This window comes from Chelmon rostratus, chromosome 4 (genome assembly GCF_017976325.1).
Source record: "Chelmon rostratus isolate fCheRos1 chromosome 4, fCheRos1.pri, whole genome shotgun sequence".
Classification (NCBI taxonomy): Eukaryota; Metazoa; Chordata; class Actinopteri; order Chaetodontiformes; family Chaetodontidae; genus Chelmon; species Chelmon rostratus.
The window spans coordinates 26854247-26873776 of record NC_055661.1 but is presented as its reverse complement, the minus strand read 5'-3'; the positions used below and the strand labels follow the sequence as shown (position 1 = coordinate 26873776).

General features: G+C 39.7%; 1 protein-coding gene across 2 annotated transcripts in view; it reads left to right on the top strand.

The window, feature by feature from the left end:
• LOC121605350 (LIM domain containing preferred translocation partner in lipoma) overlaps window positions 1-19530 on the top strand; it is a 140588-nt gene that overhangs the window by 13547 nt on the left and 107511 nt on the right. For both annotated transcript variants that reach the window (XM_041935227.1, XM_041935228.1), the window contains one exon: window positions 8443-8488. The gene's annotated coding sequence lies outside the window, so the exon portion shown is untranslated. The remainder of the gene's footprint in view (window positions 1-8442; window positions 8489-19530) is intronic.

Genomic DNA, 19530 nt, shown 5'->3' with positions numbered 1-19530 from the left:
CTGAGGTTGAGAGGGACCTTACGTGTCAGGTTTGAGGTCACTTGTGTTAATATCAGACAGATCCAGTACATTAGATGCATTCTCTAATCCCTTAAATCCTTCCACTTGCCCAACTTTCATTTGTTGTAGCGTCAAATTAAGAAGAACCACATAAAGCCCTGCATTTGTTTTGCCACCTTTCAGGGATTGATTTATTTTTGTAGTCTTTTGTTTTTTTTGTTTTGTTTTGTAAATGATAAATGCATTGAGAAGCAAACCTCAGACATTTTCCTCCCAAATTTAGGGGTGGGATTATAACTCTTAAATAAGGGGGGGCGTTTGTTTTCTCCCATGTGCTCTTGTGGTACGTTGCACTGGTGAGTTTGTTTTGCTGCACGGTGGAGAGATGTTTTGAATAAATCTGTTTCAAGTTTCATTATATGCTGAGATAATTTTGGTGAAGTTAATCACTCAGCTTTGTTACCAATATGCCCCAGTGGGCATTCGCAATATTACAGTACGAGCAATTTTTCCTGCAGACCGCCATTATGGAAGGAATGTCTTTAAAACATTTGACAGGACACCTGCAACTACCAAAAGTTAAATTATTGCTGTTTATACCATGGTCTGGGTGAATACTTGATTCTGATTGGCTGCAGGGTGTCTGTTAAAAAGTGTTATAGGTCACCTATAAAAGAAGTTCCGGTCAAATAGCCTGATTGTTCTAAATTATTGCGCTGGCTCAAACGCTAGTTGGTAACCGTGGCAACAGAAACTCAGAACATACGTTAACATTCGTTATTTCACAGTTTATTTATCACAACGGCAAGACAGTAGACAAAACATGAGTGATTTTATAGTTTGATTTAACCTATTTGGTAAAAACGATTTAGGAAACTATCTGTGGACTTTGATTCTTTGAAACAAATTTCGCATCATCCTCTGGACAAACACAAGCGGAAAGAGGTGCACTCTGAAATGATACTTTGTAACGTAACATAACGTTAAGCAATCATCTCACTTCCCTCCACTGATTAGGCCTAATATAAGAGCTGCGGCCGACTGAGCTGCAGGTTCTGTGGCCAGAGCTGGTTACCTTGGCAACGCGTCACAACGAGAAATATTAAATAGTCCGCTCAGCCGCTTCTTGTGAAAAACTTTTTAACGGGAAAAAACAACATTAAGGTATTCATAATTGATTTAATATGTCTTTTTTTTCGTAAGTGACCATGGTATAAGTGGGATAATGCCCTTCGAGGTGTCCATTATCAGAAATGAATGCATTCATTTCTGATAATGGACACCTCGTCGGGCATTATCCCTTACTTGTACTATGAATTTTTAATCCATTAAATTTATGTATTCGTCATCCCCATGTAAAGTCTACATCACCCTGGGCCAGGGGGGCAGGCAGGTTTGCTTATGTCCTCAGCAAGCAGTTTTCATTCAAGTACCATTTTGGAGTCAGGCAGTAAGTTGTTAATAATGCATCCGTGCTTCAACACAATCTGTGGAAATGTAAACAAAGTTTTTACCTGCTGGAATCCAAACACATGCTCGCCAATATATTACTCTGCCAGCTACTACGAGCAATGTGCCCAAACCACCCAACACAAAGTCAATGAATGTTTTCTGTAACTGTGCAGCACTTCTGGTGTTCATGGTGAGATCTGTTCCTCTGTACAGCCTTTTATGGTAAGTGCAGTTGAAGCAGGGTGATTATAAGGCTCACAAAGTCTCCTGTTTGTGATGCTGTTGTCGATGGCAGCTGAAACATCATAGTAACCATTAACCAATCGTAATCTCTGAATTGACTGCAACACAAGTGGAAGCCTCTGCCGATTCTAATGGTTTTGACAGGAGCACAGAGCCCAGCGCAGACCATCTGTGGTATGGATACTGGTCTCTCGGCATGTGCTCTCTGTAACACGGATGCTGCACATGCAGACAAAATCAGGAATTTGACAGTGTTGAGATAAAACTCAATGATGCATTTAAGTTCCAATAGGACCAGTAGAAATGTTCACTCTCAGGACTGAACTCACAGACTTTGATATTATGAGTGCAAATGCTCCAAACACTGTAGAATTAGCTGGACGACACTTTCTATGACCATTATCTCCACATGTGAAGCACAGACTAACAGAAAGTGTGCATATTGCCTCCAAAAGCCTGAAAGAGCGCCCTACAAACACTTGACATGTTCACCACAGGACAGACCGAGCTCTCACAGACTTATCAGACATGAATATCAAAGTCTTGGAGTCTCTGACGGTGGACTTTGATATTTGATATTCCGTGTCATGGGGCAACGGAAGGAGGGCTCAAGACAGAGAACATGTCATGTACGGTCGTAGTGGTCGATGTTCAGGCTTACAGCCTGTAGCAGGCACACAGATGTAACTGGGCGAACAAACTGGGAAATCAGCAGGCTAACGACACACGCGAAATCACGACAGCAGCAATCAGTCCAGGCCTGACGGGCAGGTGACTGGATCAGCTGAGACTCAGTGGAGGCGGCCTGTGGGCAGGTGAGGAATGGCATCCTGTGGAAACTTCGAGAAAACAGCGTGAGACTCAGGAGGGACGCCCTCGATGTTGTGTCTGTCTGATGTGTCCAAAGCTTAAGAGGGAGCTGGGAGGTAATGTAGGCTACAAGGCTCGTGTTCCTCAACAAAGAAACACATAATTTTTTATTTTTATCTTGTTGAAAATATTTCCATTCCATGTTCCCTTAATGTACTGATACAAGGACTCCAAAAGAGGTGTATTATTAGTTTACAAAGGATCTGTATTTTGAATTTTAGTGGTGGGAAATGAAAATTACCTGATGATTCTTCAGAGAAATGAAAATGTGTGTTTACATCTACAAGAGATATAATCAGAAATGCAAGCCTCCTCACCTCCAAGCGAGAGCTGGTTGTGTTCCCGGTCCAGGTGAAGCTCTCATGAATGGTTTGCAGGTCAGGTATAAATCAAATGAGCCACTTGTTTCCTGTCAAGGGTATTTCCTGCACTCCAGTCTGCCCTCAGGCACATTCCTGTAAGCCCAGTTGTGCTGTACTGTACCTGTTTCAGAAAAGGTAACGTGCTCTAATTTAATTTGAACATGCCTTTCACTTTGCTGCGGTGCTGTATAGAAGTGGTTATAAATACACCATCTAGCCTAGGGAAGAGGCCAAGGTGTTCTCAGAGATATGTATTTTTCATTGGTTTGGACTCCCTTTTCAGGCTGTAAACATTAAGGCCCAATCAAACAGTCCATTGTAGGAGCACTTAGAAAGCATGTGTCCACAGAGGAAATGGACCCAGCGCTCCTCGGCTTTGGTGCGTCTGTATGAGAATAATGTTTGGGTCAGCTGTCGGAATGAAACGGCAACATGAGTATTCAAACACATCGTATATAACCTATGAAAATATCAGAATGGTCCCGAGTGCAGCTTGAAGACGATGAGACTAAGAAGACTGTCGTGCATGTACACTTGTTTTTAGTCTCTTTCAGGCCTGTCCATCATAACCTGATAAATAAAGACCTTTTCAGGGCCTAAATTACATTTCTTTGACAGATTGCGAGTCTTTAGAAATGTGTTAATGGTCTAATGTACTTGGATGATCACTTGTGTTTGATAGCAAATTACTCTATCTGAATGTTTAATGGCTTTGATAATTTGAGTTTTTAACTCATTGTGTTTTTTTCCTTGGTCGACAAGGCTGAAAATTGTTTAACCTACGTAAGTTATCATAATGGATTTGGCATTGGATGAAATTGGCTCATTTCATTTGACTGTCAAAAAAATATGCCTGAAGATTTCTGAGGGTCTGAGGTGTGATGGAAAATCTTTATGAATAACCTATTTAACTCGATTTAATCTAATGTAAATACATGCCCTGACTGCAGGAAGTGCGTGGTTAATTAGCTGCAGTTGTGTGAGGTCTTATCCAACAATAGAAAAGCAGTGCAGGTTTGATTGCGGTACTCAGTGATAGGCACAGTGTTTCCAGAATGGGCACATGGAAGTGGCTTTCGCACAGCTGAATTCATGCCGTTTTATTTATGGATTCTGGCGATGGCTTCAGGCTCAGAGTATTGGTATCTCTTTAATTTATTAGTGTGGTCACATCACGGCTTTACAAACTTGGCTTTGACTTAGTGTCCTCTCATGCTTGATTTGTGTAAGCCAGAGGTTTTCAAACTGTGAGGCGCCTCCCCAGAGGGAGCTGGAGAGTTGAAGGGGGAGGGGGGTTTGTGTGGAGGGAGAGACATGAGACAATAATCCTGCAGGAGGGACAGGTGCATGCCAGTGTTCTGAAAACAACAGGAAATTAGTTATTGTAGTTTGACCCGATTCAACAGTGTCAGAAGTTGGAGCCGCGGCAGCATCTGTGACACATCTGTGGCCCTTCAAACTGGAGCGCCTGATTGCTGTCGTTTGTACCAAAAATTTGTCTTCTTCGAGTCATAGCTCAGTCAAATCTGCACACCCAGACACGATACACATATTTTTAGATTCAGTGCGACTTACACTTTCAAGGGATAGGATTGTTAGTGAATGCATGTTAATAAATCTGCCTAGAAATCATAGAAAAAACTGCTCCTCATAACTGCAGAACTTGCCAGAGAATCATAATTTTGCTCAGTATGAAATGAATCCAGGGCGGCCATGGGTACACTGCAAGAAGGAACTGCTAATAACTAATTCTGCACATTTGTAATGATGCCTATTTGCAAAAATGTAAACGAATACAGACTCAAAAATAATGGGGCCCATGGCGACATGATTATTCCCGAGCACTATGGGAGCTGTAGTTCTAAAATGTTTTTAAAGGTTTTTCAGTTCACTTTGTTTTTTTTTTTTTTATTTAAAAACCTTTTATTTATTGAAACAATATCTGTCTGAGTCATGAGTAGATGCAACTTTGTGTGCATTCTTTGAGCTTGTAGCCTCTGGTATCAAACAGTATGAATATTACTTTTTTTGTATGTTATTTATTTTTATTAGACATATGCTGGGCAAATTCAAGAGAACTGAGAACATTTTTGTTTTGCAGTCCACTGCCAGGCACTTAGGGAAATTGCAACGCTCCCATTAAAACAGCAGTTGCAGTTTGAATGATTTGGCCTTTTTTGGTCTTGATTTTACTGGAGAACACACTTGAAGACTGCAAGAAAAGTAACATTCTGGGAAGTTTCCCCTCACAGCACAGATCAGCAATTAGTTTTCAGCCATGTGCCAGTTTTTTCAGCGTCTTCTGCAGGCGGCTGCGGGAGAAGTGCATACTTAGCCTCTATGATTTTATGATGTTTTGTTGATTTCTTGAAGTCATTTAAGAATGAAACTGATTCATCATCTGTGGCCAGATGTTTGTTGTTTTTTTTTACAGCAGCTACGGCAGCTTCTGTTAACACTCACTCTGCAAAAAATTTACCCATATATGCGAGACTACAGATGTATAGATAGGTTAGTCATATGATAAACGTTGGCTTGCTTCAAGTGTAACTGAATGAAAGTGCTGTTGTTGTTGTTGTTGCCTTAGAAAAAAATTCATTTCCTGATCTTTATTTGTGAGATGCAGATCTGTGATGATTAAATAGGTTGATGGCATTGAATTAAAACTGAGTTTAAACAAGAGGTACTTTCATTTAAATGAAGTAAATTTTATACAAATATATAGTTAGTGGGTTTATTTCATTTTATTTCAGCACCAGGTGGAAGTGCATAATTACTGGATGATTGGATTGGATTTAAATGAGTCTTGCATTTACAGGTACTGTGCTTGTATCAGCATGAGCAGCATTACAGTTCTGCTTTAAACATATTGATTTGGCTACACTTGGCAACTAAGAGACAAACATAAACTCTTGAGCCCATCTGACCTGTGCTTTCCAATATCTCTTGTCTTCATTTTCTTGTATTGGCACAAAACATGCTGAAACTCTTTTGTTTTTGTTGGGTTTTGTCGCTCAGAGACGGTAAAGATCAGTCAGATTTAGTCAAGTCCCCCACGTCTCTGGGAAAAATCAAAGCAATTGGTCAGATATTGATGCTACTGCATATCAGCATTTTTTTGTTTTTGCTCATTGGTAACACATTTCAGTCAGATTTCTCAGCTGGAGGAGAAATCACTGTGAGTACTGGTTTTAATACATGGATTTCTATGATTATGGCATTTTGGCAGCTGCAGAAACTCTGCCCGTGGTGGTACAAGACTATTGTTTGCATTAGGAAGATTCCAGGAGCGAGTCTGTCTAACTGCATGTGCGAGGGACGGAGTTGCTGAAAAAGTAAATTCACCCTTGGTAAATAAAGGTATAAATAAAATATCCAAACCAGATAGCAATGGTGCACAATTTATGTTGATTGCCAGACGAGCAAACAGGAAGTGAGGCATATTTTCTTAACGCTTAATAAGGTCCCCAGTTAGCTGTTACTTTCACAGTCAACTTCATGGGGGTAGATGGCAGAATAGTCCTGGTACAAGCAAACAGCACATGTTTGGCCTTGATTGAGATACTTGGGAGGGAAACGCTAATGGTTTCTTTATAGGAGAGGAGACAGTTTTCACTGTACCTTTGGTCAAAATGAGTCGCAGCAAATGGTGCTGACAGTAAGCTCTGTGAAGTATTCTGAAGAAATGGGAAATTGTTTCTGAAAGGCAGGCTATTGGAGAGTTTTCTACTCACTTTTCAGTGCTTTGTGAACAACAGATTAAATTCCATTTGCTTGTTTATTTTGTGGCAGAGGTATAATTGGCAGTTTTCTCCAAACTGCAAGGCTAGTTATCACTCAGGAAAATATGAGAAAATATGCTCTCCAGGGCTGCAGATAACAATTACCTTTACTTATTATTATATCTATGTTAATCTGATGATTTTTGTTTTTTAACCTCATTTAGTTGATTAATCGTTCAGGCTAAATAGTGGAAAAAAAAAGTGAAATGTCTTGTTTCATCTGACCGAACATATTCAACTCACAATGAGAAGACAGAAAAGCAGGAAATCCTCACGTATGAGTCAGAAACAAAAAATACTTGGTGTTTTTGCTTGATAATTTGCTTAAATTATTAATTGATTATCAAAATTCTGAAGATTAGTTTTCTATTAATGAAACAATGAACATTTCTGTTCTAATACACATAATAGTACACATACTATTGTTTACATCGTTGCACTAAAAGTTGCCTGAAGAAAATATTTACACAATTTTTTTTGTCTTCTAAAGGTTGAACAATCATCAGCTACAAACACATTAAGGGCACATATTTCCACATTTAACTGATAGTAATAAAGAGAAGCGGTAGCTTAAAGTAGACGCCACTCTTCGGTACTCAACACTTAATTAAAAGTGGAAAGTAAAACAGTTTTTGAGGTAAACACATTCAAATTAGTCAGTAATTGAGGCTGCGTTTTTAAGAGAATCAGAGTGTCAGACTGCATGAAAAGACACCAAAATAGAGTTTGTTCATCAGCATCATTTCCCTGGAGGAACGTGTCCCCAGCACCTCGGCTGCTGGGCTCTTTTCCTCTGCGCCCGGCGACTCGCTGTGCTTGTGGAAAACAGCGCCTCTGAAAATAGGGAGCATATGCTAGAACAAGGAACGCCACTTCAAGCATTACTCGTTCCTTAACATTAGCACAGCGTAAAGAAGCTGAAGTGAAGTTGAGAAAAGACTTAGTTGTCAGTTGCATGTTCTCAAAACATTGTATTATACTTGCAAAAACAAAAAAAAAAAAAGTGAGAAGGAGGCATGGATAACAAACACGAACTGGCGCCCACCAGTAATTATGATGTGGGTACAAAGAGATTTTTGCCATTCTAAAGGGAGAAGGGGAGTGTAGGTGTATTAATTCCTATTCCTTCCTGCTTCCTCGACTTGGAAGTTCAGATTTAGAAAAATAGACCCCCCTCCCTCAAAAGAAAAGAAAAAACAAGAACTGTCACATTGACTGACGCCAATCGTATGTAGCATCTGTGTTCCCACTACTGCTCCCTATAGTATATGCCACACTGTGGCAATGTGGGAAACTGACAATGTCAATTTATCAGAACAAAAGAATTCCTCAGCAAGAGGAATACACATCTTTGGGCCCTGGAGACAAAAATCATTCCACCCCCACCCTTACCTGTATCTAAACAGAATGTAGGACATTCACAGCACCAGAAATAGAAATTTCAGTCACAATTATCATTTTTGAATGTATCCCCTGCAGTCAAAAGTTAGTATTTCACTTCAGGAGTTAGAGCTGCACTTTAATGCTAACTTTCTTAAAGTAAACAATCGAATGAAAGGTGCTGAGATAAATTAAACACCCAAACCGCTGCTGCCATCCAGTATCGGACAGTTTAAATGAACCGATCCGGCTCCATTCCGCCTTAAATGACTGTCTCCTTGTGAAGCTTTTAAATATTACGTTTCTGCTGCTTTAATTTGGGAGCTGCATAATTATGCTGTGTTTCTTTTCAGGTGTCTGATCCTGACGTCCCCGCCACCACGTAGTGTTAAAATTCAGGTAAGTGCTCGACCTAATTTTTCCCTCCTTTCCACAACAGTTCAGTACTGTTTCTACACAGACCAGAGCGGCCTCCTCTGCCTGTTTGTCTTTTTAATTTCATTTTATTTGCCTTGCCATGTTTCCCTCAAGACAGTGTTAATGTATATTTTGCCTGTTGTAGTTGTAGTGGTGGAGAGAATAAAGAAATGGCTTTTTATGTGTAGTCATATACATCTTTAATTTCATTTTTTTTCAAACCATCTCATGCAGCTTCCAGATTTGATGAAATCTTAATAACAATGCTTTTTATCACATCAAATGTTCACCATCCTCCTCACCCACACTTCATTTTTCTCCAGTTTTTCCAAGCAAACGAAACTGTACAAATATTGTAGTTAATGTTTTCAATATTGCAAATTAATGTTTTAACATTTTTACATTTCAACATTGTTTTTCTCAAGTTTGAGCACACAACATAAAATTGTGTGCTTATGCAATTATGGTAAATCAAAAAATCTTATTCACGTCTTCATTGATTTTCAGGCAGGAAGGGAAAAAAATGTATTTTTATTTCATTTTGAATGATGAAACGCATGGCAAATTAATAACCGAATGATTGTGTCCATATTTATATGAGACGACTGTGGCATCATGTTTTTGCCCAGTCGATGCATATGTGTGTTGGCTAGAGGAGGAGGTCGTCCCAGTGACGTTCAGTAAGAGTTCCCATGATACTTTCTTAATTTATGCAATTAGCCTTGGTTATGAGAAAAACAAGTCATGTGTTTTAGATAGAAGCTGTGGAAAAAAACAGTTTTCTCCCTGTTCAAATAAATCATTGTACAGTTTGCTCCTTCCTGCTCAAACAGACATGTAGACCGGGTTTCTGCAGCGCATTCAAGTGTCACAGTCCCGCTGAAGTCCCCTCCAGCAAAGGAATTGATATATTATGCATTGTTTTAACTCATGTTTGTCATAATGCCACTGCAAGACTGGATGGGCCCTTTGTGGTGACTTGGGCCAATAATACAGGTCATGAGAGGCGTTGTGGTGCACAAAGACTTAATCCCATACACAGCAAAAGAAACAGCTGGTAAACTATTAGAAAAAAGCTTCATACATTCAGAAATAATGACAATAAAAACATGTGGAAACCTGACAAAGTATAAAGCTTTCATGTAAAAAAAAAAAACCTGATTTAGTGCTGAAAGGTTATGAACTTTTTTAAATTTATATTAGATTTATTGTAAAATAGCAATAAAAGCTAGTGACCTGACGAGCACGACAACAGTGAAGCATCATCTGTTCGGCTGGGTTGTTGTTGGGTTGCCTGTATTGTCAGCAGCAGCTTAAATATGGGTGACACTGCTCAAACGTGTAGGTTTGAATATAAAGAATTTATCAAAATAAATGAAGTCATGCTTGTAGACCGTGTTGCTGCACTTGGTGCATTAGTTAAGCCTACAGTGATTCTTTGTCTTTATCTCCTGATTAGCTGACTCTTTGTTGGCATTATTTCTGATAAGCTGCTGAGAACTCCCTTAACAGCCACATCAAAATTATGTTTGCATGTCCTGATAACACTAATGGTCCTTGCAATAATTGATTTAGGATGCAGTTTCATCAGTGTTGCAGCCATGCTTGTGTGTTTTTAATTCTAAAGGAGAAGTCTTGATTTGACTTTTGTGTCTCAGTCCTGTCATGTAAACATATTCCACTCAGCTGTTGGTCTGCATCTCTACTTTGAAGCAGTTTGGTTGTATTAAAATGAGAAAATGCAGCAGACAGTATACACTGATGCATTGAGTTTAACAAGCTCGGAGGTGTTCAGCAAAGCTGGCACCGCATTCATTATCAAGTCATTGTATCCATATTTCTATTAGGAGATTGTGCCATCGCTGTTTAACATCCATGTAAGTTGATTACAGTTTCCATTCCTCTGTGCAGTCAATGCATTTGTGTCATAGAAAGTTGGCTAAAGGAGAGAAGATTGTTCTAATGACGCACAGTGTTCCCGTGATACATTCTTAATTTATTCAATTAGCCTTGGTTATGAGAAAAACATGTCATGTGTTTTAGATGTTGAAGAAACAGTTCCCCCTCTATTCAAATCAAGCTTTGTCCAGTTTGTATGTCCAGTATTTAGTCCTCAGATAGACGTGTCGCCTCCAGAGAGGGAACTTTATTTTTACCGCCGCCAAGGAGGTAGTGTTTTTGATTCGGTTTGTCTCTTTGTCAGCAGGATTATATAAAAAAAAAAATACTAGCCTGGTTTTTATGAAACTTGGTGGAAGGATGTACATCAGAGTGATTCAGATGTGGATCTGAATCGCTGGGTCGATACACAAATAATTTTTCACTTTCGTTAACATTGCGAGATCAGACCCTTGGTCCTGGTTGAGTAAATGTCATACATCTTAAAATTAGGTAAATTGGAGTGAAATTCAGTGATGACATAAATAGCCAACTGTAGAAATACAATGACTCTACATCACGATCCATATTCATGGTCCCAGTATTAAAGTAAAAACGTCACACAGAAACAGTCATCATGGAGCTCTCTGTGGTTTCAAAGGGAAATCTGGTGCAATAACATCGTCACAACTCTTTTTTTCTCGAACTCAGATGTGGCTATGGAAACATAAATTCTGGTTTTCACAGTGTACGTGAAAAAGTTCCAATTTAGAAGTACATAATAAATGCAGAGCTGAGATCACGAGGCCATAAAGGCGCAACCATGTTTTGTTAGTTCTGAAATGTTTCCAGACACATATAGTGGTTCTGCTCGCAGATTTGCTCATCATAGAAGAGTGGATGTCGGCCTTGGCGGAGATCTGCGCTCTCCGAGTGCCCTTCGACTTTAGTGAAGGTTTGAACTCATGATTGTCATGACAGCACTGCAGGACTAGATGGGCCCTTTGTGGTGATCTCGGTGCAGTGCCCAATGTCAAAAATACAGGTCAGAAGACGTGCTGAGGCCCACAGAGAAACAGCTGTAAAACAACGACGAAGCTTCCTACACTCAGAAATAATGACTTCTCGAAAATGTGGAAACCTGAAGAAATTTTAATCATCAGCTCTGATGTAAAAACATGACTTTGTGTTGAAAGGGTATGAACATCTCAGCAAGCTCCGAGGTGTCTGTTTAGCAGAGAATGCACAGTGGTTGAATACCAAAACTCGATGTATTTTTGAAACAGATGGCAAGGTGCTCATATGGGAACCTGAGCTCTTCTTCACTGAATATGAAAATGTTGAACAGGTGGTCCAGGAAGCTTCCCTCCCTGCTATGGCTTTCATTAACACTCTTTTATTCTCCCAGTCCTAATAAGCTAACTTGAGCCCTCTGAGATACAGGGCAGACAAAAAAGCTTCTTCTTTTTTATTGGCAGAAACTGCCAAAACTGTGCTGTTGTTATGTATTATTAGACGCAGCCCTCGCCGACAACATCACCAAAAAAAACATAAAAGACGCACACACTCACACGGTGTGAGCGTGCTTTCTGATGTGTGATCTGACAGGTGTCCAAAATCCTGTGTTTATTAGAGCATGGGGTGTTTTTTGTGATCCTTTTCTGTGGCTGTGTGAAATTACCTTGCAGTCATATGTATGTCAGGAAGTAGTCTGTATCGCTATCGAATCATTATCACAACAATAAACTTAGCTTAGCTACTGTTACAGGGTTTGAGCCGTTGTGTCCCACTGTGACAATGACCCTCCTTAGATTCTCATTTTTAGATCGAATTATCTTAACTACAAATTAAAACTGTTGGCTGTTATGTAGTAAACATGTGAGCTGGTATCTGTACACTCAGCTAAAGATGCATTGTCACGTAAAGAAATGAAGCCTGTACTGTTGAAGACAACAACAAAGCAGGGAGTCTGGTCATAAACAGCAGCATTAGCTTCCTGCGCTGTAATTCACAGTCAAACACTGACCAATGCTAATCAATCAATCATATCTAATCAAATCAGTATTTTTATTGACGTCACTGAATCAGTATCTTTGCAGCGTTTGGAGCAGGTTGTGAAAGTTTAGCGTTAGCTAGCGTAACGTTAGCTCAGTAGCTACTAGCGTGGAAGCAGGATCATTTTACATGATATCTGATACCTTTAGTGTTAATTGCTACTATTACCCAGACCTATCAGTAAATATAAAGTCGCTTTACACTGAAATTGGGATAACGAAATGCTAATACTCAATATCTCAGTCAGGTATCTATTAAATGTGACCTGCAGGAAGTCGGTTTGGTTTTCTAGTTACAGCTGATTGTTGAGTGACAGTTAAACACTGACGAATAGTGTGCACCTTCTCCATCACTGTGTTTTTCATGTATACAATTTTCAATTTTCCTAAAAATAAAAGAATTAATACATTAATTAATAAATTATTATTATTATTATTATTTCTTTAGTGTACTTTAAAACAATGATCATTAGTAAGCGTTTAATGTAATATGTCCAGTCAAAATTCTTGTATCATATTAATACTGTATAAATTGATAGCACTGACTGGGTGACTTTAAACCACAGTGACTTTAAAGGTTGCTGTGTAGTTCATATGATATTAAGATTAATCCTTTTATTATTACTTTCATTTTGGTTAGAAGCTATCGTTGTTCATGGCAGCGTTTTATTTTTTCCCTACTGAATTGTAGAAAGTGGAAACTGTTGGGTTTGAGATATGTCAGCATCATCAGGCTATGGTAAATAAAATGTACACAAAGAGCTGAATGAGCTCGTTTGCTTATTCTACATTTGTGGTACAGTCATATGTTTATGCCAGCGTGTCGGGGAAAACCGTGACAGGAGGCGTTATGTTTTCGGGTTGTCCGTCTCAGGAACGCCTCGAGGGAATTTCCTCACAAAGTTGAGCTGATTCTATTCTGGTGGCCAAAGGTCAAAGGTCACTGTGACCACATTTTTGACCATAATTTAAGAATTTAAATGCTAATTATGACAACATTTTACAAAAATGCTTAATAGGAATGCACAACCATCATTCAACACCGTAACTCAGGAACAGAAGGAAGCAAACACCTGCAAGGCGGCAATTCTGCTTTGAGATTGGTCAGGAGCAGAAGAATGAGTCTACCCGGTGTAGATTTATTAAAATGTAATGCTAACATCTCAATCTGCAGTCAGAGGCTCAGATTTATTCTCACAACAGAGCAGAGTAGTTGTTATCAAGACAGTAAGCTGAGTCCTGTCACAGAAGCAACAATATTTGTGTTGATTGTCTTCCCTTTGAAAACCAAATGATCAGCGACATCACAAGTGCTGGACCTTCGTTTGTCACTTACTCCAGAAGCAGGAAGACCAGCTGAGCGTAACATAAGCAAAGAGGAATGTGAGCAGTTATGTAGTGAAGGCTCAACCCAACTAAATGTAGTTCTACCCACAAACCTCGCTGACCTACTCCACAGCTTTGTGCGTACGTATACAGTAACTCATACGGTGCACAACACATGCACACAGACACATTTTCAGCCATAGAAGAGCCTGGTAGTTTTCCAGCTTTAAGTTGTGATTCAGACGCGGTATATTACATCCAGTAATGACACAGTGAATGACCATAACACCCCACACACAGAAGTTTGGTTTCGTTTCTCAGTTGCAGCATCACGGCAGCTCAGAAGTGGACTGATGGAGACCGCCTTACATACTTGGGCCACAGCGATGGTACAAACTTAACTTGCCAAGGATGGTTCTTGGTTTCTCAGACTGTTTGTTTGGATTCCTGGCTCGCAGTTTGTCTGTTTGGGCCAGGTTCTTGAAGCACACATCAAATCGACGGATGATTAGCGAGGCCGGCTGCCAGCTGAATTTCAAGAACAGTTTAGCTTCACTGTAGAATTTAAAATGCTTAACTCTTTGTTGGGCTCGACTCGAGCTGCAGCCAAACCGTTTTCCTTGACTCATTTCAGAATATAAGGGCTTTATGTAAATGTGTTTGCTGGACTCTCAGGGAAATTATGTTATAGCTGCTTTTTTTTTAGGAAATTGTGTCATCTTCTCTCTCTCATTCAATAGCCATGCACTTCATTCCAGTTCATACCAGCCTAGTGTATTTAAGGTAAACATCTTTTAGATAGATGTAAGTCCTTACTCTGATTCATAGTGTTTTTCACATTTCCTTCAGAGCTTTTTCCAGCCTGATAATCTCAACACTATTTATGCATTTGGTGTTAAAAACTGCTTTCAGGACGGAACGAAAAATCCATGTAGCATCTTATCCAAATCTCTCTTTGATTGGTTTTTGCTTACATTGCAAAAATGCCATCTGAAATAGTCTCTTTTTTGCTCATATAAAGTCAATAAACTATAATAAATTATTATAGGTGCTCTTCAGCGTTGAGATCGTCTTGTTCGGTGTCTCAGTTTCATATTAAAATTTACAGATGCTCCTCTTTGTCGGAACTTTTTTATGGCTGTTTAAATGCTTTACCTTAACCAGGTAAGATAACCAGCGTCGTCTTCCAGGAGCCCTGCTCTGTGCCATTTCTTTGAAACCGAAGTGTGTTGGCTGAAGTTCTTAAATAGAAAATATATATTTTATGCAGTGTAGAACAATGTGCAGGCAGGCTACCAATGACTGAAGCGCCATATGGCCGGTTCTACCTAATTGTGCTTTAAGAGCTGGACTGTTTCCATCATATTTGATGCTTTGGATGTGGATGTGGCAGAAATACAAAGGCTTGTGTTTTGGTTATATTGGTGATTTTAAATGGGGCTTTAAATCAGGCCCTAGATTCATCCCGTAGTTTATCAGTGCCCTGAAACACTAGAACATACAGATAAATGGCATTGCTCTTTGCCTTCTAGACTTTATAAAGTTTGTTTGCCTCAACCAGTAGATGGAAACCCACCTAATTCAGTTTCTGTTTGTTGCAACATCCCTAACTGCATTTCCATCCACATGTAGTGTAAATTTTTAACCAAATTTACAAAAAATCGGCAGGAAAAATGCAAAGTAACGTGCATTTCCATCCACCGCCATCATGTAACCAGGTCATTATGTAATAATTATGATAGGTGTAATGATTTCTAGCAGCACAACTATATAAAATATTCGACGTACTTTTCAACAGAATATAGGTGGAAATGGAAAAACAAAAAAACAGTGAGAAGCTTTGTCTTATACATGTCAGCATGAGACTGTCTGTTTCTGTTTTAATGCTTTATATTTCAGTCAAATGCGGCTGTTTTTCTGTAAATCCTTGTCAAATTGAATATTCACAGCGGCTGACAGCTGTAATTCTTTCGAGGCGTCTGCACATTTAAACATGACATGATGCAATCACAGCGCGTCCTGATTGGATGGTCCAGAACAAATGACAAACAGAACAATAATAATGATGCTAATGAATGTCGTGCTGTTTGCTTACATGGTTTTAAACATTCATAAGCGCAGGCTAGCAGAGACTCAGGTTAGCTCTGTTGTGGCACCTTTAATCACAGGATTGTGCAACTAATTAACATCAAATTTGGCGGATCTGGATGGATGAGTCTGGCTGTAAAGTTATGCAACAGGAGTCATTTTTCTTTTTTCTATTCTGCCTGCTTGACTTTCTTCCTTTCTTTCTCCATGAAAATACACATTGCTATAGAGTTTCTGCTCAGTCTGACTGCAGGAGATAAGAATCTGCGCGTTATGACGACTGAAGTGGACATGGCCAAATGGTCGGAGCTAGGTTACGTAACATTTGAAATAAATCATGTGCTTGTGATGTCAATCCTAAAGATGCTACCACAAGCAGGGAGGTACTCTGTCACACACTGTGGTGGTTCACGCCATCAAAAAGGTGAATTTCTGTATGTGCCAGACTCACTTGAAAAAGACTTTCTTAAAGTTACACTCCATCTAAAAGTAGGCGTTTAATATTAAATACTCTTTCTCTGTAGGCCTGAAGTTTGACTGTTAAAGAGTCAGTTGTAAAATCGTGACTACGCCTCTGGGCTCTGTTATTGTAGGACATTATTGCGTTGGATTTTCACCAAAACACGCAAAATATGGCTAAACATGCTGTTTCTACTGGTTGCTTGCATTTGCTTCTCTTTTGAACAAGTATTTTGCTGCGTCATATTTTCAAATTAATATCTAACTGTCATGTTAATTAAAAAAACGCTTAATTTCATTACTTTGGTTTAGAGATTTTTTAGCTTTTCTAGGAATTCTCCGCCTGACTTTAACTCCGTGCAGTCTTGGAAAAGATGAAAAATAACTGAAACCAATGCAGTTTAATTCTTATGGCTTGTTACAGATTGATTAAACTGGCTTTCACATGATAGTTTTGCAGTCTTGATTTCTAACACTCAGTGAATGGATGTTCATTTTCAACACAAGTAAATCATTTGGTTAACTTTATGTGTGGCACAGGGACACGCTTGCAAGCAGAGTGCACATTTCGAATGCAAACACAGTGAGCAGGAATCTATTTCATTGAATCAATGCTGCTCTCTTGCCTGGGAGGGCCCACACGCCTTAACAATGCAATGGAAAATAATGGTGTATTGAACTGACATATGATAGAGCAATCGTACCCTTTGTTCTCAGCTCTGCAGATATGTTTGACGCTTTCAAGCCGCATGTTTACGCACTGAGGATGCAGCACTATTCTTAAACAATTACTGTAGCCTTCCATGAGAAACTGGAACACAAGATGATTTTCAGTTGAGCTGCGATCACTTTCTACAAGGAAAGTGAGGAGCAGAAAACAAGTAAATAAGGCGTGCTTAAGATGGGCAGATTAAGACGACCCCAGAGTGATTAAGAGGGCTGACATAGATACCCTGGTTGGATTTTTAGATGGACCAGTGAGCGGTTTGGATTTGGTTTTAAGCAGCAGGAATAGATAAACAGCAGCAGCCATCAGTCAATTAAGGATAAAGCCCTCCAAAAACAACTAGTTTAACTTTGCTTTTCAATTAATCTTCTTTGGGTGTCACCAAGGGTCAGAGCGCTGCGGAGTGAGCAGTGGAGAAGTGAAAGATTAAATAAGAGTCCAAACAACTGGGCACGAAGACTGAGGCCCAGAGCATTTAACCCAGCCCCGCTGATGCTGCACAGATGCTTTTGGCCGGGCAGGATTTTCAGCACTTTGTTTTTCTTCAGGAGCCAGACAAGCATCTGATTTATTTTAAGAAGTGATCCATGGATGAATCATGGAAATCCAAATGTGTCCAATTTTTAGATTTACACAATGGCCTAAATGTTTCTGTTCTATCAAAGCCTTTCAAGAATGTTTAAACATCGCAAAAACACATCTGCGCTGTAATATGTTTGTCAAGGCGATCTGTGAGAAATCCCTCAGCTATAGTCCTCATCTGCTGCGGAGGAAAATCTCTTTGTGATGTTCTCTGGTGTGGATCGAAATAATCAAATCACACTGTCGGCTGTACACAGTGAAACAAATCTCGTTGATCTCAGGAGTTTCCACGACGAGGAAGTGCTCGGGCTCAGTTCATTTGTCTTTTAACTTCCGGCAGTGGGAATGTGTTACATTGTGATGTGACAATATACAGTAGTTGCACACACCCAAATACTGTAAAAGGCAGATTCTCATTTAATTAATTATTGTACTTAATTAATTTGTTGGATGTGCCATTAACTTTCACTTAATGGTGCTACTGTGTGCATATTGTTTTTCTCTCATGTTTGCATTGTGTAGGTGTGCATCTGCTGCTTGTGATCACCTTGCACTGCATTTAGGGATGCACCGATACCGATACCAGTATCGGACATCCGTCTGATACTGTAAAACTGCACCGCACCTGATACCACTTTTCAACGGTAGCAGAGCAGGTAGGAGGAGGAGGAGCAATGTCAGCAGTTTGGAGATATTTTAGATAAGATATGATGACAGAAGTAGAGCAGACTGCAAACTGTGCTCTGCTAAATCGTTAAGAGGAGGCGCACACAGAGTTCAAGGACTCTGCTAATGCTAGCAGCAGGAAACAGCACCAACCAACTTAGCAGCAAACGCTGGAGAAGCGAGAGAAAATGTGTGCAGCGAAAGGCTGTTCAGCTCAGTGTCACATATTGTAGATAAAAACAGGCTCACGTTAAAAAAGAACCAAACAGACTGCGCAAACAGATGATAGCAGATCATTTCAGGAGTTCTGCTGCAGTTGTTTGTTGTGTGGTGCTGAAATCCATCGAACGTGTTACAGGTTACAATTAAATGAAATGTGTGGCGGTGCCATGTTTGTTCAAACACGAAGCTGAGTGTTAATATGGCAGCTGCTGCATCATGTTGTGTATGTATTGTGTTGCAGTCAGAAAGGGAGTCATTGTTAGAACTGTAATTGTATATTATTAAGTTCTCATATCAGTACTCAGTATCAGGAAGTACCAAAATATAAGCACTTGCACTTGGTCTGTATTATCGGTGCATCTCTAACTGAATAACAACAAATATCTGACAGTTTCACACTCTGATGTACAGTGTTAAGAAGTGATGAGACTTTCCACTACAGCCAAACACTGGATCAGCTGATCATATCACTGTTATGATATACATGATGACTGGTCAGACTGTGCTGGTATTTGTCTGATCGTGCCCCTGCTCGCATGATCCAAAACACAGCGAACAGGAGAGTCTTGTTTCGTTAGTAGCACTATTACGCTGCACGGTCCAGTTTTTATTATTGTGTAACATCCCATTGGTACTGCATAAAGTTAACTCGGTATTGCATTGGTGCTGTGTTGCACAAACCTGATCAGTTTTTAATCCCATGATATTTAGTGTGTTTAGCAACTGGAGTAAAGAGAGAAAACAGGAAATGGAACAAACTAAAAATCAGAGGGGCTGCAGGGTGAATATGGTGACATAGGCCTTCATTAGAGAATTGTTTATTGCTTCATGTAGCCCTCAAATGTAGATTATCGACTTGTAGTCAATCTCAAGCTCTTTGTCGCTGATTGTAGGTTTTGTAAAATTGTCTTCCACAGTGGCTGAGAACCCTATAGTGAGCTGAGCCGGTGGTATTGTGTGTGTTCAGGAGAGTATGAGGAAACCCTGGCTCAGTGTGACATGATGAAGCTATGGACCTAAAG